At 38.4% G+C, this 24229-nt stretch overlaps 1 protein-coding gene and 1 long non-coding RNA gene across 3 annotated transcripts in view; one reads left to right on the forward strand and one right to left on the reverse strand.

Moving 5' to 3' along the window:
- Window positions 1–2232: 2232 nt before the first annotated feature.
- MID1 (midline 1) overlaps window positions 2233–24229 on the forward strand; it is a 318999-nt gene continuing 297002 nt past the window's right edge. Inside the window, exon 1 of one of the 2 annotated variants that reach the window (XM_065580671.1) lies at window positions 2233–2464. The gene's annotated coding sequence lies outside the window, so the exon portion shown is untranslated. The remainder of the gene's footprint in view (window positions 2465–24229) is intronic. The other variant, XM_008167184.4, reaches the window with a different exon arrangement.
- Window positions 16790–23931, reverse strand: LOC135980752 (uncharacterized). The gene is made up of 2 exons (XR_010597650.1): window positions 23807–23931; window positions 16790–19120 (listed from the first exon to the last, which is right to left on the reverse strand). It is a non-coding gene; the product is annotated as an uncharacterized LOC135980752 (long non-coding RNA).

Raw genomic sequence — 24229 nt, forward strand, 5'->3', positions numbered from 1 at the left:
TGAAGATTATATTTTAAAAAGGCCATACCATACATTACAGCAGCCATTTAAAAATAATCCGACTACATGTAATACATTACTAGTATGAATTATTTTAACTCCTTGGTGTAGGTACACAGTGAAATTATAGTGAACATATTTTTATGATTTGAGAGATTGCTAGTTCCACTGCTACTCTCTATCTCCCAAACCAGTACCATATTTCAAAATTGAAGAAACTTTTAACATGTGATCACTGTGCCACGTATTAGGGATATGACAAACCCATAATTTGGGGATTCTATAGGTAAATAGTGAGTATTCCTGATGGATTCAAATCCAGATATTGATTACCTTTAGAGTCTTTGGCTCATGGATGGAGGTGAACAGAGGGCTGAGCTGGGGGAGGCAGTGGGAGAATAGGTTCTGGGGATGTGGTGGAGGGAGGGATGTAGAGCGAAGTAATAGGTATGGGTGGAAGAACCCACGTGTGAACAAAGGTGAGCAGTGGGAAGGAGTAGTTTTTGATGTGTGACTTGCTTCTGGGGCTGTGGATTTGCTGGAAGAATGGTATTAGTATCAGGACTGAGAGTGAGGCCATACTTGAAATGGCTGCTACCATACTGGATTAGCCATCTCAAGTGTTTATCTGTTTTATTATCAACTGGAGAATCCAACTGATTTGAGTACAGGTGCAAATATGACTTGCTTAATATAAAAATTGATTTTTAATTGGAGATTTGTCACATGCTTTACTTATAGGGAGAGAATACAAGTAGTGTGGTGCAGTACACATAGATTTAATCAGAATAGCATGAGTTTGGCGTGGCCAACTTACCCACAAAGTTGTGAAGCCACAAGTGAATTATTTAAATGACCCTAAATGAATCCCATGAAGACCATTATACCACATCCATGGTCAGGTATTTGGTATATGCCAAATATTTTACAGGTAGAGACTATTTTAAATGTATTTATGGAGTGTTTTACAATTTTTATTGGTATTAATTTTCATATTTCTCTACCTGTAAAGCCAGGCTCCTTCAGTATCATAAGGCCAAATGCTCTGCTGTTTCTAACCCTACTAATTCACCTGTTACCAGACCTTATACCTGTGGCTGGTTCAGGACTGAATATTGCCTGTCCTGAGCCATGCGGCTGTATATGTTTGGCATGAAAGAATGAAAAGTTGGGTTCCCCTCCTCTTAGGGCTGTATATATCTGCATTTAATATTCAGTATCTCTCCCCACTATATCTCCCCGTTTCCACTTTTTATCTACTTCTTTCTTTTTCTCTTTTTGTTTCTTTCTACTTCCTCTTGTTAAGGGAAAGCTTTGGCAAAGAGGTGAGTCTTGATCTGACTGGAGTCAGCTGAGAATGTGTTCAACTTGTGGTATTTTTAATGAATTACCTGACTGTTGAAGCTGCTCTGGTTTTTGAAATGTTAAGAGCAGTCCATGAAGAAATGGATTAGTAGGCAGAGTGCAGTTGAGGGGAGTTAAAGATACATGAAAAATTCAGATGTATTAGTTCCACAATTCCTCACATAAATATCCACTGTCTTAGAAACATGTGTGCCCTAAGGGGATACCTTGTGTGTCTAGCTATTTCTGTAAAGCGTCCCAAGGTAAGATAGTGACAGTATGATAGAGATTAAAGAGATCCCGGTCCCAAAGAGCTTAAACTCTAAAAATGCCCAAAATACAAACAAAGGAATTGGAGAAGGGATATGACAAGTTTTTTTTATCCCAGTGTTTTCTGTTCTATTTTATAGTTTTAATAATTTGTAGCCTTTACTTCTTGTACATAAAGTTCGGTTTACTTTAATCTTGTATTAAACAGTCTTAGCACTGCTAGTTTTTTAAAACTCTCAGATTCTCTGTGTGTTTATACACAGATACATGTACCAGTGTCATCTTTTGTGCTTTGTTTCTCTCATCAATATTGAAGTATAGGATGATGAGGGTGTAGTGACACTTTTGTAAAAACTGTTTAATGTACTGTAATAATGCATAATATCTTAGTTTTAATAAAATGAATATTTGAATAGATGGTAAACTGGTATCATATTCCTTTTGCAGTGTCTTTACAGTGCTTGCTAGCAAACTACATGCATTCAAACCATTTGGTATTTGTGGAGTTAACTAACTTACACCTATTCCCAATTAGCTTCTTACACCCGGAGTGCAATGCTTGTTTACCTATCTAAGGAAACATGTTATACTGAAGTGAGCTTGGCTGGTTTTTAGCCTGACTGAGAGAGACAAGTAAGCACACACCCAGGAGAGTGGGAGTGATCAGTAGGCTGGACAGAGCACAGCTTCCTGAATCAAACTGACTACTACAGTTCAGCTGATCTTGAGGAAAAACAGCACAAGCCAGGCAACAAAGCACACTACTTGGAGGAACTATCAACTTAAAAAACCAAACAAACAGAATTTCAGGACAAGAACAATAACCAACAGTATAAAAATGGAGAAGCAGGTAAGTCACTTGCATTTTAGAAGTGGCCTTGTTAGAATGAGGAGGAAATCAGATTGCTACTATTAAGTCTTGTATCTAGTTCATTCCTAAAACGGCTTGCACATTTTAGAAATACTTCTAGACAATTTATGCCTTTTGTGCACAGCAACATCTGTGTGGGGTAATTATTTTAGTTTATCTGACTTTCCATGTGTTTCTAATTTGGATACACCTTTCTTTACCAAAGAGATTATCAAAGTTTCTTATCTTTGATGGAACACAGATGCAAGCTGAGACTGTGCAAATAAAGCTAGGACGCTTTGATTAACTGTCTGAATCCCTGCAAACTGCAGAATGCAAAATTTCTAATTTGCACACACTAAAAGTCCTTATTTTTAAAGTTTAGTGCATTTTTTAAAAAAGTGAAATATCGCTTCATTCCGTAGTTTCTAGTATACTTCATTTTGACTGGTATGACTGGAGCTCAGTCAGCACAGCTGAAATGTCCTTGCTTGCTGTACATGGAATATGGGTATACCTGCAATAATAAGCACAAATTAATTAAAAATAAGCCTGGTTCAGTCTTGCAAAACTTGTAAACAAAACTTGTTCTCCTAAAATAAAAGTTGTCAAGGTACAAAACAAAAACATGGGTTGCTTAGGGAACATTTACAGATTCTGATAACCTTTACAATAGACTCTGATTGGAATCCAGAGAGGAAAAGAGTTCTTTGAAGAATATCTCAAAGAATTAAAAGTGGAAATCTGAGAGAATATGTTTCAATAGCCTTCTAATTGCATAGTGTTGTACGGTACTTCAGGACAGTCAATGTTAAAAGGCAGCTAGTTGTAGAACTTCCTTCAAATTCTATTGCACTGATGATATAAAAATTACGAATGAAAGTTTGGTTTAATTGATCCCTCTGAGAGGTACCTTCCACAGAAGAATACTGTGTGCAGAAAACTTTACAGAAACAGGTGCAGACTTTGTTTTTAGGGTGATTTCATTTCTCTCATTCTGGTGGTTCACTGTCATATGGTTGCATTGCAATAAGCTTTGACTGATAATCTCATCACAAAAAATCTGCATTAAGAATTTAATTGGTATGTCTGTATCTTTCCTGAGGGCCAAAATAGCAAAAATAAATAAATAAATAAAAAATTACATTAATATTTCTAAAAATGTAGAAGATTTTTAAGAAATTGATTACACTAGAAACAAAACAGTTAACTTTCAAAATGTTGCAAGATTTATTAATGTATGCATAACAGTAAGCAGTTATATTGCAAGCTCCTGTAATGTAATATTTCCTGGCTAAAACATTCATTCGTGATAAGGAATTGGCAACGTTAAACTTCACTTATGCTAATTTAGTTTCTCATTCATAAATATACAGGATGTTTCTAAACTCCTGACCTTCAAAGTGAATATATTGATGGGAGTTACATACATAAAACAGCAATGCAGTATCTTCAGTATAGCATTTTTACAGGATCATTTGCAAGGAAAGTAGATAGTGAGTTCTTAGACATGGGACAACATCGGAACATACCATGTTATCCCTCTGAAATATCATTGCTTTTGATGGAACTCAGCAGCGGTAGGGAATCTGGGAATGGAGGACCAGGAGCAAAGATTGTGGCTTCTGAACTTCACTCACCTCACCTCCCACCCTATCTTTGCTGGCTTCTGTTTATGGTACCTCAAGAAACTCTGTGCCTCAGGTAGGGATACAAGATAAGAGATTTTTATCAGGGGTGTTTGTAAATAAAACACAAGCTTTAAATTTTATTAATGGAGATATCCTATCTCCTAGAACTGGAAGGGACCTTGAAAGGTCATTAAGTCCAGCCCCCTGCCTTCACTAGCAGGACCAAGTACTAATTTTGCCTCAGATCCCTAAGTGGCCCCCTCAAGGATTGAACTCACAACCCTGGGTTTAGCAGGCCAATGTTCAAACCACTGAGCTATTCTTCCCCCCCCAAGAACAGGAGAAATACCTGCCAAGAGAAACCCACATTCTTAATCTATTGGATTCTATTCTGTCTAGATACTTAATGGTACTGATCCAAATACCTCATAATCATTAACAGAATTTATCTTTACAACACCCTGGGAGGTAAGGATGTTCTATTGCCATTTTACAGATGGGAACTGAGGCACAGGGTATTTTATTTATATTATTGTAGCACCTAGGAGCCTCAGCTATGGACCAGGACCCCATTGTACTAGGCGCTGTTATATAGACACAGATCAAACAGTTCCTAGATTAACTGATTTACCTAAAGTCACAAAGAATGTCTGAGGATGAGCTGGGAAATGAACCCAAGTTTCCTGCATCTCAATCCAATGCCCTATCCACTAGATCAGGGTTTCTCAATTGGGGGGGGGGGGGAGGAGGAAGGAGGCGCCTGTCAAATTTTCTAGGGGGAAAAGCACATCACAACACCACTCATGACGGGGGGAGGGGGGGGGGGGAGGAGGGGGGAATGTGTGTGGGAGCCGGGCTACATTTGAGTAAATGACACAAGGGTTCCAAGTTTAAAGACAAAGAAATACCTCCCCTCCCCGCCGCAAAAAATCTAGGGTGGGATGTGGTTCAGAAAAGGTTGAGAACCCCTGCACTAGATCACTCTTCCCTCTTAAGCTTCTGTGCCTGAGTTCCTTATCTGTAAAATGGGCATATTTCTTCACACATCGATAGACAGAAACATTCTTTCTGTGACGATATGCAAGTAAAGTAATCTTGGAAACTGGGAACACCGCCCTGTGCAAAGTGGTTAAATAATGCTTTCACTGCCAATGAGCTGTATGTAAGGAACTCTACTTGTATATTTAGCTAAAACTGGTTCCAGCAATTTTTTTGGTCCATAATGCACAAAATGAGGAGGGGGGGAATCATCCCACAAACCCACCATATTTATGGGATTTGGCTCATGAGGCAATATTTCTGTCATTTTATGGGTGGAACAGCTGGCAGTACTGGGTGAGGGTCTTTTGGGAAGCTATTACCTTGAGCTGCATAAACTTTATAGCCTTTCTCCTTGATACTCTTCATCAGTAAATGTTTTTTTTTTTTTAATGAGTCTTGCCCTAGTAGAAAATTTCCATTTTAGATACGCCTTGAAACACTGAGGAAAAGCTTTCACTTTAAATGGTTGGTGTAGAAAAAGCTATACTTTTGTTTTAAAGTTTAATTCCAGGTTAAATAATGTAATTAAGTTCTACAAGGTTTCTCCCTGTCTTTGGATATGTGTCAATTTCAATTGTTTATCTCCAAGGAAAATAATGAAGTACATTGATGATGTTCAGTCTAAAGAAATGTCAGCTTTGCAGATGCACATATTGAATCTAAGCAAAGGTGTTGTGCCCCAACAGGCTTTCTGTGTGTATGTATGTACTTATAGCACCATCTTTAGCTGTCTAAACATGAGACAGGGCTGAAGTGAAACAGAACAACTCTGATTTGACAGTCCAAGTTTTAACACAGAGAGGACTGAGTTGGAAATTTTTGTTCACGTTTCAAAATTGTGAAGTTATTACTCTCTGACAAAGGCTCTGATTACTTAGACAAAAATGATTTTGCTTGGTTCTGAGTGAAACATTGCTGGTGCATTAAATTCAGGAGGGTTCTTATCCATTTGTGGTTTTAGCAAATAAAGGGTTAACTTTAGAACTGAGGCTGTTGGATGTAGTTATCATGACACTTTTATTTTAAAAGAAAAGTTGAATATGGAAACTAATATTTCTTTTTAATCCATTAACAATAGTATTTAAGGATATTTTTAAAAGTTTCCAAGGTAAATAAACTAGAGTTGACAGTTCACCCTACAACGACTCTCTTTCTTGATTAAACAGGTTTTTCAGAACCACCGCTTTGTTTACTTATTTTTACTTTTTAAATTTTTCATGTAATTGGAATTGAGAGCTTCTATACATTAGCAAGCAGAGGCTGTGCACGTCACATTTCCATTTTGATACCTTAATGCTTTTTCAATGAGAACTCAAGGCTTTCAAAATGTAATTAGAGAGCTAGCAATAATAGATGAGCAGGCTGTACTAATTGTGTGCTCCCTGTAGGGTTTTGTTAAAGGTTTTACCATTCTGTTACGCTATCATTTTCTAATGTAAGCATTTTATATGGCATGTGTGATTTCACTGCCCTTAAGTGACCTAAGTAAATTCCTTTTCCCCCCCTGAAGCATATGCCTAATTGAAAAGAACCGTCAACAGTTGCCGAGTTGCAAGCAACATCGCTAGGAATAGTTTGAAGAGAGACAGGTGTCAAAAAGGGTGGGGTCAAGTGGGACAACATTTATAACAACCTTCTGCAGATCCTGTATTGAATCATTGTTAGGATTAATAGTAATGAAGAAGTGTAGGCAGGGCATATTAGCTTAGCTGAAGAGAAGACAGCAGCTGCCTCAAGATTAAATATACAGAATATATTTTCTGAAAGGGCATCTGTTTTGGTTTTTTACTTCTGCTGTCCTTGCTACTCTATTTAGGAAATTTAAAATGCAACTCAAAATCTGTATATTTCCTAGTGCAACTGCTGTTCTAAAATCATAAAGCCCCACGTGGCTGTGTGGAACCGCTTTATTCATAAATGTAGTTATGAAGAACACACTGGGCTGCAACCTAAGATTGAAACATTGTGTTCCCTATTGGGAGCCCTATGTTGCTTTTAAAGTGCTAGCTTCCCTGAGTGCATGTTTTAAGAGTCATGCAAATGAAGGACAGTCTCAAGCTGGGGAATAGCCTTTCTTTTCCCTGATCAAGAAAAAATTATGAAATGATAAATCATTGGTCAATTCTGCTTAGATGATTAAAAAAATTAATCTCAGTTTAAAATACTTCCATGAAGTCTGCTCAAATTTTATATTTATTGATTGCAACTTTAACTTGCTTGATCAGGTCAGAAAAAACAACAACCCAGTACTTAAATTTAAAAAGGTTAAAAACCAATGGTCCTTGCAGGCACAAACACAGAGCCCGTATCATATAAAGATGTGTCACATCATTCTATCAGCCGTTCTGTGCTATTTGTCTGGCTTGGAAAGTTCAGAAACCACTAGGTTAAAAATGAAGACTAGGAAGGTCTCTGCCAATGGACTATGGATAGTAAATTAGCTCAGCACGTCTGTCTTGTGTTATCTGTCTCATAGTCTGCTTTAGGTAGGCTTGTCCTATTGATTTATTTGATTCTGTATTTATTCCAGGCTATATTTCAGTAGCACATGTCAGAATTTTAGTTTTGGAATGCTTACAACTTTGGGTCTGATCCTGAAAGGCGCTGAGCACCCATAACTCCCATTTCAGGCAACTAGATTTATAGGTGCTGAGGCCCTTAACAGGCTGAATCTGCCTGGTTTTTTTTTTAGAACAATATTTCCTGTTGTGTTTTATTTTTTGCTAAACTAGTCAACATTAAATCTAATTTTTGGTGCTGTGACCAGTGATTGAGAGAATACAAGGCTGTGTTAATGCAGAGGTTGTTTATAATACTGTATTTTGTAGGGCAGGTTGGTCATTTTCATGATAAATTCCTGATTCAGCAAAACAGTGAAAGACAATAAAAATATATTTCCGAGAAACTTCTCTGTCAACAATACTGAAGTCAATGGGACTTATGCACAAGCTTAAAGTGCATGTTCTTAAACATTTTGCTAAATTTTGGCCTCAATCAACAAAATCAAGATCTTTATCCTCAGACTTTTATGCTCTTCGTACAGTATATCAGAGCTAGGGAAATAGATTACTTTTGAAATCAGTTTTAGCCAATAGGACTTTTTAATACAAAACTCAGCATTTTCACCTTACAAACTGAAACATTTTATTTGGTTTTAAGTCTTATTCCTGGACTCTTACCCATTGGTAGTAATTGTGATAGCCCTTAATATAAAGAATTAGGGTGAAGGCAGAATGGAAGTGGGCAGTTTCTCTTGTTAGATGTGATTAATTTTATTTGCAGGAAGTATTTGATTAATTTCAGCTTCATTTAAAACCAGCTGAGGTTACTTTCAGGAATAATGAAAAAAGACATTTGTGGATACTGTAGTGCAAAGTTCCAGTCATTCCTACAGGTTGAGAACAGTCTCATTTTGTAATACAATAGATATATGCAGCGTCATTTTCAAAAGGTCTTGACTTGTTCACAATGAGCTTCCACTGATGTGTGTTCTCAGCGCTGCTGGTCTTCCTGCAGTTCTGTGTGGTAACCGCCTAATCTTGGAGGTGCCATTTGAAACCCCAAGTCAGGACCCTGAGGGGTATATTTTTTTGTACTTGTGTCATATCCCTATGTATTAAACACTGATTGTGCTCCTAATTTGTGAATTCTGTAACATGCCATTATTTTCACTGTACATTTTTTATCATCTTAGTCTCCAATTTCTTAGTCTGTTTGAAATTCAAACTCTATTTTATCTGAGCACTTTAAGTATTAGCAATTAATTATAAATTCTTACCTTTAAGAATGGAAATATGCCACAAAGTGGTTTGGGATATCTTATTGGTTGTTTATTCAAAATTATGCAGCTGCACTTAAAACTCTAGTGGGCAATTCTGAATATGTTGTGTTTTGCCTTTGATACAGTGCCATACCTCCTCCATTAGTGCAGTGGTTAGACTGCAAACATCTGTTTGCTTTTATTGCACATGTGTTACATAAGATGTTCGGTTTCTGCAGGATGTAAATCACTGCAATTTACTGCAACATAGGATTTGTTTATTCAGTAAACCTTAAAATGTGCCAATTGACTATCCTAGATATTGACATATATAGACACATACAGAAGGAAAAGCTGATGCTCGGTGTCTGTGTAATCAACAATATTACACTTTTCTGTTTTAAAAAACAATTTGTAAACATTCATGTGACTGTCTATAAAAAAAATTGACCTAAAACTGGCACACACCCACACAATCAGATGACAGTGGTCAAAACTGGGGATATAGAAATGCACCTGACTTAATTACATTTCAGAAAACAAAATGACAAAATCTATAGACCCTCATTCTAGAATCTTGCTATATTCACAGAACAAAACAGAACATATGAATGTGTAATATACAGTAAATGCATTTTCAGGTGATATAACTGTATACAACATATTGCCTTTTGAACAAATTGATAAATTAAACAGTAATAAGTCACCAGGACCAGATGGTATTCACCCAAGAGTTCTCAAGGAACTCAAATATGAAACTGCAGAACTACTAACTGTGGTATGTAATCTATCATTTGAATCAGCCTCTATACCAGATGACTGGTAGATAGCTAATTTGATGCCGATTTTGAAAAAAGGCTCTAGAGGTGATCCTAGAGGCAATTACAGGCCAGTAGGCCTAACTTCATCACCATGTAAATTGGTTTAAAGCTATAGTGAAGAATGCAATTATCAGATACATAGATGAACGCAATATGTTGGGGAGGAGTCAACATGGCTTTTGTAAAGGGAAATCATGCCTTACCAGTCAATTAGATTTCTTCGAGGGTGTCAAAAATGTGTGGACAAGGGTGATCCACTGAATATAGCAGATATAGACTTTCAGAAAATCTTTGACAAGGTCCCTCACAAAGGGTTCTTAAGCAAAGTAGGCAGTCATGAGATAAGAGGGAAGGTCCTCTTATGGATCTGTAACTGGTTAAAAGACCGGTAACAAAGGGTCATAATAAATTATCAGTTTTCACAGTGGAGAGAGGTAAATAGAGGGTTCCCCAAAGGATCTGTACTTGGACTAATGCTAATCAACATAGTCCTAAATGATCTAGAAAAAGGAGTAAACAGCGAGGTGGAAAACTTTGCAGATGATACAAAATTACTCAAGATAAGTCCAAAGCTGACTGCAAAGAGTTACAAAGAGATCTTATAAACTGGGTGAGTGGGCAACAAAATGGCAGATGGAATTCAATATTGATAAATGAAAAGTAATGCACAATGGAAAAAATAATCCCATCTATGCATACAAAATGATGGGGTATAAATTAGCTGTTACCACTGAAGAAAGAGATCTTGGAGTCATCGTGGATAGTTCTCTGAAAACATCTGCTCAATAAGCAACAGCACTAAAAAAAGATAACAATGTTAGGAACCATTAGGAAAGGAATATATCACAATGCACTATATAAATTCATGGTACAGTAACACCTTGAATACTGAATACAGTTCTGGTCACATCATAGCCAAAAAGATATATTTGAATTGGAAAAAGTACAGAGAAAGGCAATAAAAATGATTAAAGGGTATGGAACAGCTTCCATATGAGGAGAGATTAAAAAGACTGGGATTGTTCAGCTTGGAAAAGAGATGATTGGGGGGAAAAGGGGGGCATTATGATAGTCTGTAAAATCATGAATGTTGAAAGTGAAAAAGGAAGTATTATTTACCCCTTCACGTAACACATGAACCAGGGGTTAACCAAGGAAATTAATAGGTAGCAGGTTTACAACAAACGTAAGGAAATACTTCTTCACAGAATGCACAGTTAACCTGTGGAACTCATTGCTAGGGAATGTTAAATGTGAAGGCCAAAAATATAAGGGGGTTCAAAAAAGAATTAGATAAGTTCATGGAGGATATGGCTATCAATTGCTATTATCCAAGATGGTCAGGGATGCAATCCCATGCTCTGGGTGTCCCTAAACCTCTGACTGCTAGAAGTTGGGAGTGGATGGCTAGGGATGGATCACTCGATAAATTACCCTGTTCTGTTCACTCCCTGTGAAGTATCTGTTGGAAGACAGGATACTGGTCTAGATGGACCATTGGTCCAATATGGCCGTTCTTATGAAACATTACCTGGATTCTAAAACAAGTTTTTCAAATGATCTCAGTAATTTTGGTTCTTTCAATGATATTTTATAGCTATATCAGACCTCTTGAAGCTTGGTTCTAATGTAACTCACTCAACATTGCTAAATTGCAGAACTGAATTGTTTACTTTAGGTTACAGAAAATATAACCCTTTGTAGTAGATTAAGGTGGTTATTAGGGCTGTCAAATGATTAAAAAATAATCGTGATTAATTGTGTGGTTAATCGCACTGTTAAACAATAATAGAATACCATGTATTTAAATATTTTAGATGTTTTCAATGTTTTCAAATATATTGATTTCAATTACAACACAGAATACAAAGTGTATAGTGCTCACTTTATATTTATTTTTGATTACAAGTATTTGCACTATAAAAAAAACAAAAGAAATAGTATTTTTCAATTCACCTAATACAAGTACCATAATACAATCTCGTTATCATGAAAGTTGAACTTACAAATGTAGAATTATGTACAAAAAAACTGCATTAAAAATAAAACAATGTAAAATTTTAGAGCCTGCAAGTCCACTAAGTCCTTTGTTCAGCCAATCGCTCAGACAAACAAGTTGTTTACATTTGCCTGCTTCTTGTTTACAATGTCACCTGAAAGTGAGAACAGGCGTTCGCATGGCACTGTTGTAGCTGGTGTTGCAAGATATTTACATGGCAGATGTGCTAAAGATTCATATGTCCCTTCATGCTTCAACCGCCGTTGCCGAGGACATGCGTCCATGCTGATGACGGGTTCTGCTCAATAACAATCCAAAGCAGGGCGGACCGACTCATGTTCATTTTCATTATCTGAGTCAGATGCCATCAGCAGAAGGTTGATTTTCTTTTTTGGTGGTTCAGGTTCTGTAGTTTCCGCATTGCAGTGTAGCTCTTCTAAGACTTCTGAAAGCATGCCCACACCTTGTCCCTCTCAGATTTTGGAAGGCACTTCCAATTCTTAAAGCTTGGGTCGAGTGCTGTAGCTATCTTTAGAAATCTCACATTGTTATCTTCTTTGCATTTTGTCAAATCTGCAGTGAAAGTGTTCTTAAAATGAACAAACATGGGCTGGGTCATCATCCGAGACTGCTATAACATGAAATATATGGCAGAATGTGGGTAAAACAGAGCAGGGGACAGAGTTCTCCCTCAAGGAGTTCAGTCACAAATTTAATAACACTATTTAAAAAAAAAAAAAAAAAGCGTCATCAGCATGGAAGCATGTCCTCTGGAATGGTGGAGAGGCTGAGGGAACTGGGATTGTTTAGTCTGCAGAAGAGAAGAATGAGGGGGGATTTGATAGCTGCTTTCAACTACCTGAAAGGGGGTTCCAAAGAGGATGGATCTAGACTGTTCTCAGTGGTACCAGATGACAGAACAAGGAGTAATGGTCTCAAGTTGCAGTGGGGGAGGTTTAGGTTGTATATTAGGAAAAACTTTTTCGCTAGGAGGGTGGTGAAGCACAGGAATGGGTTACCTAGGGAGGTGGTGAAATCTCCTTCCTTAGAGGTTTTTAAGGTCAGGCTTGACAAATCCCTGGCTGGGATGATTTAGGTGGGGATTGGTCCTGCTTTGAGCAGGGGGTTGGACTAGATGATCTCCTGAGGTCCCTTCCAACTCTGATATTCTATGATTCTATGATTATCTCTTGTAATTATAAACAAACTTGTTTCTCTTAGCAATTGGCTGAACAAGAAGTAGGTCTGAGTGGACTCGTAGACTCTGAAGATTTACATTGTTTTGTTTTGAGTGCAGTTATGTAACAAAAAATCTAGATTTGTAAATTACACTTTCACGACAAAGATTGCATTCCAGTACTCGTATGCAAATATAATAAAAATAATATACACTTTGATTTCAATTACAACACAGAATACAATATATATGAAAATTTAGAAAAACATCCAAAATATTTAACAAATTTAAATTGGTATTCTATTGTTAACAGTGTGATTAAAACTGCAATTAATTGATTTTTTTTTAGTTAATCACATGCGTTAACTGCAATTAATCGACAGCCCTGGTTATTATGTTTGTGATGTAATTTAAATGGCTCCCAGTATGTTAGCCTCAAATGCTTTGCAGTTTTAGTTCTTTGTCTCCCTATCTGTTTGTGTAACTCAAGCAAAACTAAACTAGAATGCATTGTCCATCTCACTTGAGAATGAAAGACACAAAGCCTAATTAGAAAAGGAGAACTTAAAAGTGGACAAGTCAGTTGAATCATTAGCTGCATAACCTTTTATTTGACTACCAAGAACTTGAAAGTATTCAGAGTTCTGGTTAGAGACCGCAGAATTTCAGAACTGGAAGTTTCCATAGACAGCCAAGACTGTAAAAGGAATTGAAAATTGGAACAGGTTATTTTTTGTCCTAAACTGGCTGTAGGGAATTAAAGAGTTGATCTTTCCTGAGGCCAGGTCTACACTAACCCCCTAATTCGAACTAAGGTACGCAACTTCAGCTACGTGAATAACGTAGCTGAAGTTCGAAGTACCTTAGTTTGAACTTACCTTGGTCCACACGCGGCAGGCAGGCTCCCCTATCGACTCTGCGGTACTCCTCTCGTCTAGCTGGAGTACCGCAGTCGACGGCGAGCACTTCCGGGTTCAACTATCGCGTCCAGACAAGACGCAATAAGTCTAAGCCAGAAGTTCAATCGCTCGCCACCGAACTACCGGGTAAGTGTAGACCTACCCTAAGACTCAAATTGGAGCTGTTGGTATGATATATGTGTTATCCAGCAGATTGTGGTGTCTACTGAGGCCTCTTTAGTCATTCCAAGGTAAATTTTGGGTTGGCACTCTGGAACTTTAACTGATTATTTTTACTTTAGACTATTACACAGTTATCAGTATCAAGTTCAACTCGCAGGATTCTTTGCAGCTACCTGGCTTGTAGTAACAAAAGATGCATAGTTGCCATGAGAAAATGCTAAACCTAGTATAAATGTTACAAACATTCACACATCTATTGACACGAAAACAGTCACCATGTATAATACAGTCCAGAATATATAATTTTCCCTGTTAAAATGCTAATTATGGATTGTGGCATAGTTAAAGAACATAACAATACAATATCTGTAAATGTAAGGCAAGCATGAGAGTAACCATTTGAAAATGTGTAGGGAAGATAAAGTACATTATGTCATTCCAGGAGAGAGAGTTGTTGTCCTCTATGGTATTTTTAACTTTCATGTCTGAAGTGTGGCGGAAGAGTTGTATGACAAGGTCCTTCTAAGAGAACACTGAGCAGAACTGGTTATTGCTTAAAATGTAATATTGATTTGGCATGATCAACAAACGAGCACTCAACATATCACCCATTATGTTGCAGTGTTGAGTCATTTGATCAGTCTGGATCAATATCTGCACTCCATACTGCAGTATCCATTAGGTGTGCTCTGGGAATTACAGGCGTTATCCCTTGACCAGTTGGGTTCCAAATTAGAGTCAATGAGCTCAGAAATAGCAGATAATAAAAATGGAAATGAGATTGATTTCTTTTGCATGATACTTTCCATAACTTCAGCTTCATGAGTGAGTATTTTTGATGTCAATAATTGGGGTTAGATTGGATAAATTGAATTCCTAAATAAGGATGGTCTTTGTCAGGAGTGTAATCAAGAGCAGTAAAATGTCAAGGCTATGTATGTGTACATTTTCTCTTCTAAAATAGGCCAATATATAGTCTTTATACTAACAGATATCTGTCTAATATTTAGATAATAGATATCTATATTGTGATATCAAACCACAAATCTATTTGTGGGATCATATTATGGTTTCTGAGCACCTATATCTTAATTCTTTATTTGTTTGTAGCTGGGAATAATTACTAACAGATTTCTTTTAGTGAATTTTGTACTTGTAAAAGATGCCAGTCTCACAGCCCTGGAGTCTGAAGTATTTTATTTATCCACAGAACAGATATAAGCACAGATAGAAACTGAATAAGCTCACATCCTCCCTTCTATCCTGTTTATGTGACACAATTACATCATGGTTGGGGAGGAAAAGGTAATTCATTCTTAATACTCACTCAGTCTTTGGCCTAATTGCTGGGACCGCCAACACGGATTCCATGGCTTGTGTGATGAGCTTCCAAAAGGAACTGGATTCAGAACACCAGCTCATTATAGTGTTGCCATTAAATGCTGTTAAGCAATTAAAATTTAATTGCTGTCTCTCTCGCAGTGATCTCCGACATTCTGCAGTTATTTTCTATCATAAATTTGGGAAATGTGGTATGTCAGATAACAAATGTTGTAACAGTTGGCAAATGTTCACTTTTGAATGGCAACCACTGCCTTTCAGTTATTGCAGTTTTGGGTCAGAACAGATTACATTTTATTTTCAGTGTATATAGCACTTGCTAATTTCTAAGACGTGACTGAAACTCTGCATCTAAAAATATTTTGTAAACGTTAAATTGAACCATGCTATTAAAAATTCAATAATTACATGCAGCAGTACTTCCACGTGTCTGCTCAAAGCCAGCTTTTAACATGTTGCCTTTAGACAAATTCTCTTTAAAGTTCTTGGACAAGTTAAATCCCAAAATAAAATTTGTTTGGAAGATGATATTTTACTAAGCATGGTTTAGTAATTCTCCTAGATCAGAATCAAATCAGTAGTTTTTAGCATATTTGTACTGAAGACAGATCTCAAACTAAAAACCTATTAAAACACATGACAAAACCTCTTGTCTAAAAATATTCAAAGGGGACACCAATATTCAACAAACCTTAGCCATCTCCAGAAACCATAGACTCTCATGCTGAATTTATGAAATCACCTTTATTCCCAGATGGAGCAAATCATAGCAATTCCTGTTCTCATTTAAGTTAATAAGAGCTATACTTCTCATTAGCTTAAAAAGGAGCAGGATCAAGCCCTTAAAATAAATCTAGGATAGATTTAGAAAAAGACTCTGTATTTACAATGGATTTTCAGAAAACCTTTGAGTAGACATGTAGTGGTTGCACAATTCATGTAGCAATGAAAAACTCCTGTTTAAACCTCTCATATAAACATCTGGAGCAGGACGTGTGAATGGATAAAGAACTTGATAAAAAGTAGAACAACAAAGAAAAGGGTAATTTTCAAAAGTAGCTAAGTGACTTAGGAGACAAAGTCCCATTGAAGGACAAGGAGATTTAGGGTCTTCAGTCTGTTAGGTACTTTATAATTTTACCCAAAAGGATTAAAGGAGTTACATCCCTACATCCTATGGAAATATCCCATAGAATTAGATAGGGATGAAGCAACAGGACACTGCTCAGACCTGGTTAGTTTGAATAGCATGTAGAATCCAAAGGCTGGGTCCATTTGTAGCAGCCTGGTGACTTGTTTCTCTCCCAACAACAGAGGTTGGTTCTTTACAAGATATTATCTCACCCACCTTGTCTTGCTAATATCCTGGGGACTGACATAGCTACAAGTACGCTATATGCAGCCTGGTGACTGTCCACTAGGAGAATTCATCCTGGGCTGTACCACGGTGTACTAAAATAAAAGAAAATCTTATAACATCAGGAACATTTAATGAGCATCAGGCCTATTACAACATAGAATTGTCTTCCAGAGGAAATGATAGAAGCCCTATTGCTTCAGTCACTTGAAACTGAATTGTATAAAGCACTTTAGAATATACTGTGGAAACCAACCTGCACAAACAGAGGGATAGACTTGATATGACCTCGCTGGGAGAGTGGACTGGAAGGGGGCAGTTTCCAGCTATAATTTCTATGATGCATGTCTTGACAAATGTGCAAAGCTCATAATGGGAAGTTTGCATTCTTACTGAGATCAGTATGAGTTGCACTCTTGCCACAGAGCAGAAACATTCACTTCTTCCTGCTACCTAATATGCCACCAGCATTTCTTCCTCTGCACTACTTCCATGTAATCAGTCTTAACAAAACAATCCACCAGAGTCACATGTATCTCTGTGTGAGACAGAACTATTTGGCTAGTGGTACTGCTTCTACTAATGCTACTCTGAAGGAGTGCTAGAACATACTGTGCTCTAGGTGGATAATATGGGAGGGTGAGTTTCACAATTAGTTAATGGAGGGGAAATAGCTGTGTGTATGGACATAATGGGTCCCCAGCCTGGTTGGCATCCAGGTAAATACTTATGGACACATTTTATATAAGATGTCATGGTCACCAGACAAATTGCCCCCTGAGTAAAGGGATTTGGAAAAGGGCTGAACAGACCATCACAGAAGCTAGCTAGGTGATTTTTTGCATCTGAATTTTTAACAGATGGCAGGGAGCCCCTAGCTGATAAACTGAAAATATCAGTCATGCTGTCGACCAGGAGAAGTGTGTGAAGTCTCACTGCAAGGATGCAGAAAGTATGGAGACTGGCATACCTTACAGATGCCACCCTTTCACTTTATTCTTCATACAGGTTTTCTCAGACAGGGCCCAAAATGTTTTGATAGTGTTAAAAACCCACTCCCCTCCCTTTACTCATCAGTTTGTTCAGCATTTTCATGCAAGATTTGAAGTGGAATGTTGTAAAGTTATATGCGTTTAGTCTGTAAAACTCTGGATTCTGTCCAACAGACTGTTTTACATGGCCTGTATACTTTTTAGACAAACAGGAACTGTACTAGGGTGCAAGAATTTAGACAACTGATACATTCTTTAAAATAACTACAAGTTGGCCTGCTGCTGCCTTTTATGAGTAGAAGAGTCCCCCTCCCACATGCCCATGGAGTCTAGGAATATAGTTGTGGCAAAAAATTTTAAGTACCTTTAAATTAATAAGTGTTAAAGGTACATTTTGTTTTCTGACACATTATAATTCCTTTTTAATTAATTAGCCATCCACACAAGGTAGGTGAGGACACTTAAAATTTCTGCAACAAAGTACATGTACTCTGTGACTAAAGTGTTAATTTTTAAAAGAAAATATATCATGAAATTTTTTCTATAGTGATAAAATTAGCTTTTCAAGTCCATGACACCCTTTTCATGATGAAATTGATTCAGTGATGTGCTACCAGAATTTTAACATAGGATTCCCTCAGAAATGTTGTGCCTCAGTCAGTGATATGTATGATGGTCTCCGGGAAAAGCACTATTTCATCTCCTCGCAAAGCAGTATATTCTTCTTCCTCCCTGATGATGGAAAAATTTTATCACTATCCCCACCTTCCAGCTCAATGCCTCTTGACACTTCATTCTTTCCCATTCCCTGCACCTCATGGAAATGTCTCTAGATGCCAACCCCTATCAAGCGTCTGCTCCTCACAGCGGTAGTGGTGGTGTCCAGTGGCCTTTGTTGACAGCAGTAGGGGTGGGTAACTTGTCTGGTGGTCTTTAGCTGTGGAATGGTTGGTCAGGTGAGGAGTGGATCCCTTATGGTGGCAGATAGGGAATTGGTCTCTTTTTGGCTCTTGAGGTGGGTAGGTTTCCACTCACTTCTATTAGGAAGGGGAAAGTGTGAATCCTCCACAGTTGATGTAGAGAGTATTAATGGAGGAGTAGGTCTCTAACTGGTGTGGAAAGTTGGGTGTGGAGCAAGTCCCTCCTGGTAGATGGGTGGAGAAACAAGGCTCCAGGCTCTCTGCCAATATCAGGTCTTCAGACTCAGGACAGGGAACAAGCAGGAAGAAGGATGAGGGGAGGATGGCAACAGCTATAGGACTCTTACTTCATGGTGCAGTAGGTTGACCCCATCTTCTTTCCTCCTCCTTCTGTGCTGCTGCTGCAGCTGTGGAGACAGGAAGGTTAAATGGTGTGTCCTCTTTGTGGACCTAGAGGCACTGATGGGGGATACAAGGGCGTTCCCCTTGCAGTAGCTGTCACGGTTGCAGTCAGTGTGCCTACCCAGAGAGGGAGCTGAAAATTTTAACAAGAGTTGGCTTTAGTATTCTGGCATTTTGTCACTTCCCCTCCAAATGCAAGCAATTTCTTACCACCGTAAACATGCCATATTGCACCAGGCTGACCGAAAGGCCTAGCAGGATGATTGGGCTACAGTCCAAATACAACTGACTTGTTTTATATAAAAATGATGTGTTGGAGAGAATCTTTATGTCCTCCACAGCCGGCTGTGGAAATGGAGCCCCCAACTGCATACTCCTTTATAATCCTAGCAATCACTTTTCATTGATTTACATTTTCATGACTATCTTTACAGGGAAAAGGACTAGAGGGCTCTCTTAAAATTAAAATTTAGCTTCTCCTTTAAAGGGACCGAAATCTGACTCTGTTAACAAGGGACTCACATGAGTGCTCACTGACTTCAATTTATTTGAGTTTTATTTCCAATTTTTCCTTTCCCTTCTATTTTTAGAGATCCTAGTTACAACCACATTCCTGGAATGGGATCAGTGCTGAGGTCCTTGTGTAACAGCCTTTAAGGAGCAAACCTAGATAAGTAGTTTGACTAGGATAAGCATATATGAGCAGGGCAGGCTAACTTTAGCCTGTTTGCACTGGGATTATAACAAAGACAAGGAGGGAGGAAAGTTTGAAAGCATTTTCTTCAGGGTTGTATTATAGATTGTTTGCTGACTTGAGTGCATTCTTCAGAACATTGTCAAAGACACGCATTTCTTTTCAAGCTTGGAAAGCAAACCTTGTGAATTTTTCATGGTTTCTTCTTCAGCGGTTTCTTTAAGTTCTTTTAATCAAATAGGTGTGGAGGATAGAATTATGTTTTTAATTATTTTTATGTAAGAATTTTATAGTAACAGCGCTAGGGCCAAATGACCCTTGGATGCATGATTTGAACTGAAGTAAATGGAAGTTGTGCATCTGTATCAAAAGACAGAATGGCATTTAGTGCATGAAAAAATATATAATTTGGTGTTTTTTCCCTCCCCCCATATTTAGATGTATATCTTACTTTACTTTTGTATTGGGTAGCGAGGGGATTCCATCGAATTGAATAAGTGGGGAGTCCCTTACTAAGGTACAATAAATGTAGCTGCTAACTTTGTGTTAAAGAAACAAATTTGGTGAAAATGCAATTTTAATACACAAGTATTTAGAAAGTAACAAATACAAAAAAGATGTAATAATTATAGAAAAATGATGAAATCAAATCAGTATTTTTAATAAAAATATATTTTCTGTGAATATTTTAGTAGTTGTGTTATGAAACCTCCTGATATAGAGCAAGTAAAACATTAAAAAAAGTCATTTCTTACAGTGTTTCAGCAGCAAAGATCTAACTTGGATCAGATAAAATGACACTGTCCAGGAAAGTATATGTATTGAATTACTGCAATAATAAAAGGGAAACTGTAGTACAGTAGTTTTCCTCAGCCATTGGATTTCACAGGTGCTTAAACCACTGTGGGATAGAATAACTGTATTGTAAATATAGTCATATTTTGCAATTAGCTGCATTTTTCTGTGAAATGTGATAAATCAAGGACTGGAATTTGTCAGGCATCGGTTCCCTAATGGAAAGAAGAAAAAAACGCTCACAGCTAAAATCACCATTTTTTAATGTTAATGTTTTCACTCAAGTCACAACAGAAATATTACAGTCCAATGCATAGACTGAAGCTTTTTGATTTTTATTTGCATTAATTAGAATAAGGTTATTATGTAACCAGATATTTTGGCAACACCTGTGCTTTTATTGTATATTTTCCACAAATCTGCAGCTCCCTGTGAAGTGTGGCACTTTGTCACAATCACTTGGTGCAATCTGACATCTTCCTCTCTGATTAGGGAATTTATAGTTGATAGCTATCGGAAGAAGCAATTGCCAGTTAATCTACAGGTCTATTATGGGTAGCAGGGGGGGTTTCTTACAGTGTTAACTGTGTTTTTCCTGGATATAGTTATGACTGCATAGCCCATTTGTTGTTAAAAATTCCATAATACAGGATTCTACACCTCTGCAATACTGCACCAGCTAATTTAAGGTAACTAACTGATATAGGAAACCACAGCCGCCCTGGGATTTTTTTCTCCCATTAAATAAAAAAGCATGTGGATTTAAATTTTGTGATCATTTAAAAATATAAAAAGGAAATAGTTATTAGGTGATGGACATTAAAGGCCTGATCCAACTCCCATTAACTTCAATGGGAAGGTAGATTAGGGTTACCATATTTTGAGTGTCCAAAAAGAGGACACTCCACGGGGCCCCCGCCCCCAGCCCTGCCCACGCCCACGCCCCAACTCCACCCCTTCCCCAAAGTCCCCGCCCCAACTCCCTCCCCCTCCCCTGCTTCCTGTGAACATTTGATTCATGGGAAGCCTGAAGCAGGTAAGGGTGGGGGGAGGAGGCGCGGCCCAGTCTGGCCCCCCCGGCGTCTCCAGCCTGGGTCGGCTCGGGCCCTGGGGTGCTGGCCCCGGGCCACCCCCGGCCGAGCACCCCCGGCCCGCCCAGCACCGCCGGCCCCTGTCCCGGCCCAGCACCGCCGGCCCGGCCCCTGGTCCAGCACTGCCAGCCCCGCATGTCCTGATTTTCCCGGACATGTCTGGCTTTTTGGGATTTCCCCCCGGACGGGGATTTGAAGCCCAAAAAGCCGGACATGTCCGGGAAAATCCGGACGTATGGTAACCCTAAGGTAGATCAGTCCCTAAAATGCAAACACAAATGAAAGAAGTATGGTAGCTACAACTAACTTTTACTGCCTTTGGATGCACATTCAGTTCCTATCTAAATAACTGACTTTGAATGCAGATCATGCATCCACTGGCAGAGTTACCCTCCGTGTGCTTAGCAATTTTTCTGGGCTGGATGCAAAAGCTTAAAGGGGTATATTTCCCCCTCTAGCCATGTGTATAAAATTCACTAATGTTAACATGTCAGCTGAGCACAACCACTGAGGTGAAAAGAGACCCCATAATGAAGCAAATCCAAATGATGTGCATGTGGGTTATTTTTTTATACTTTGCAACATTAAAATCCTTCAGAGATCACTCCCTTTCTGCCATAGAACATATTTCTCTTAGAGGACTAGATTCCAAAACTGCTAATGCCACGGGGATCATATTTCTTTTACTCCGTCTTTTTGTGAAAAACTCCCATTGGAAGTTGAGCAATGAAATTAGAGTGGAATGTAGCCTTCTTAAGGGTCTAGCTCATGCTGCCCAGCTCTTTATAAAGAGGATCTCTCCCTCCTGCATGAAAGTACATGTCAGTCATCTATGCAGCATAGTTTCCCTCACTCTGGAGAGTATTCATTTGTTCCAAGGTCAATGTGTGGGAAGCGGGAAGAGCCCGGGGCCGTATTATCTCTTCGCTGGAATCCATTCTGGGGCCCCAGAGCAGTCAAGGCCAGAGTAGTGCAGTTCCATGAAATCTTTTGCCAGGAACCAGGGAATTAGTGCAGAGGCACGGAGTCTCTGTGAGAGATGATCCTGGCTGACTGTTGATCCCTGGAATTTGTCAGGCACAGGAGTTGGCCCTTCAGCTTTTTCCATAGGGGCAAACCTGTGGGGGGGTGGAAAGAGTCCTTGTAGAGATTTATTTCCCCGGATATCACTCCCATGGGTTTTACTGCAGAATGGGATAACCCAGGCCAAGATATGCTATCCGTGTTTTCCTGTTGCTTGAGGGTGGCCTGAATTACTGAAGTGCAATACAGACTTCAATGCTTGAATATAAAACATAGGAGGAGGAGGACTACAGAATGCTCTGAATGAAGAGTTAAGGGGAGAAGAGCTAACAGGAGTCAGTCAACAAGTGAGTGTGGTTGGGGTTGGAATTTCCTGCTCGCCCCTGTAAGAACAAGTTTCCATTTTGTTTGAATACGAGTGACATCCAAGATATTACAGGACAACAAACATTAACTATTATCTTTATGCTCAAGCAGCTCCAAGGTGAATATAAACAGTGATTGTTTAGAGACCATCAATTAAACTAAGATGTATTTACAGCAGGTGCCACAGAGATAATGGAATGAATGTAAAGAGAACTTTATAGCCTCATAGCTTTAAAACAATTAGGGTTTTTGATGTCATGTTTACTGGGAAAAGTACTGAGATGATATTCAAGGCCTGTGCTACTTTATGAAAGGTTTACAGTTTAACAACCACATTTACAGGCATCAAGTAAGAAGGGCTAAGTGGTGGGAGCTTTTACACTGAAGAAAGATTTATTTATAACTGCAGTAATTTATTAAAACGACACTTGAACCTAGAGCCAGAAGTTCAGATGCTAGATCTTTTCTAACCTTAGATTTGATTTGTTTTAAAATAACATTTGTTTTAAGAAAACCTTCCACTATATGTATTTGGAATACAGTGTGGCAGCTAGAGGCCCCCATTGAGTTTGGGGTCCCGTATGCACATATAGTCGCTGCTCTGAAGAGCTTGCAATTTATATAGACAAGACAGACAAAGTGGGAGAAAGGGAAGTTTATATTATCCCCACTTCACAGATGGGGATCTGAGGCACAGAGAAACAGGGGCTGAGATTTCCAAAGCACACTAGGGCATTTAGCCACATGATTCTCATTGAAATTAAACCTAAACTGCCCTGTCTAAGGTCACAAAGGAAACTGAACCCTCAACTCCTGCATTGTAGTTTAGTGCCTTAACTACAGGACTAACCTTTTGATGATGTTAAAAGCAGTTCCTTAAAGGATTCCTAGCCCCTTGATTTCCGTCCAGGCACGCTGTATTACCGGGTGCTTAACAGTGGGAGGAAGGAGAATCTTGGATTTTAACCTGAAATGTCCCAGCTCATTCAATGAGCCAGTGTCGCAAATTATTTGATGTTCCTGTACCTTGGTCAGCGCAGCTGTCAGATTAGGTAAATAGAAACAGGACTTTACTGAGAACTAGATCCTGTATCTGAGCTGATCTATCCCTAAATAAATAAGCTACAAAATAAAGTTAACTATTGCTAATCGTGGTGTGGCCCGTTTCCTTAAACAATGGTTTTGCATCAGGATTTTAGTCCACATGAAACTTACCTTTTTTATATGATTAAACTGTTATTAGTAATACTGATTGTGCTTAATGCCATATAAA

The sequence above is a fragment of the Chrysemys picta genome, chromosome 1, assembly GCF_011386835.1.
Source record: "Chrysemys picta bellii isolate R12L10 chromosome 1, ASM1138683v2, whole genome shotgun sequence".
In the NCBI taxonomy this organism is placed as follows: domain Eukaryota; kingdom Metazoa; phylum Chordata; order Testudines; family Emydidae; genus Chrysemys; species Chrysemys picta.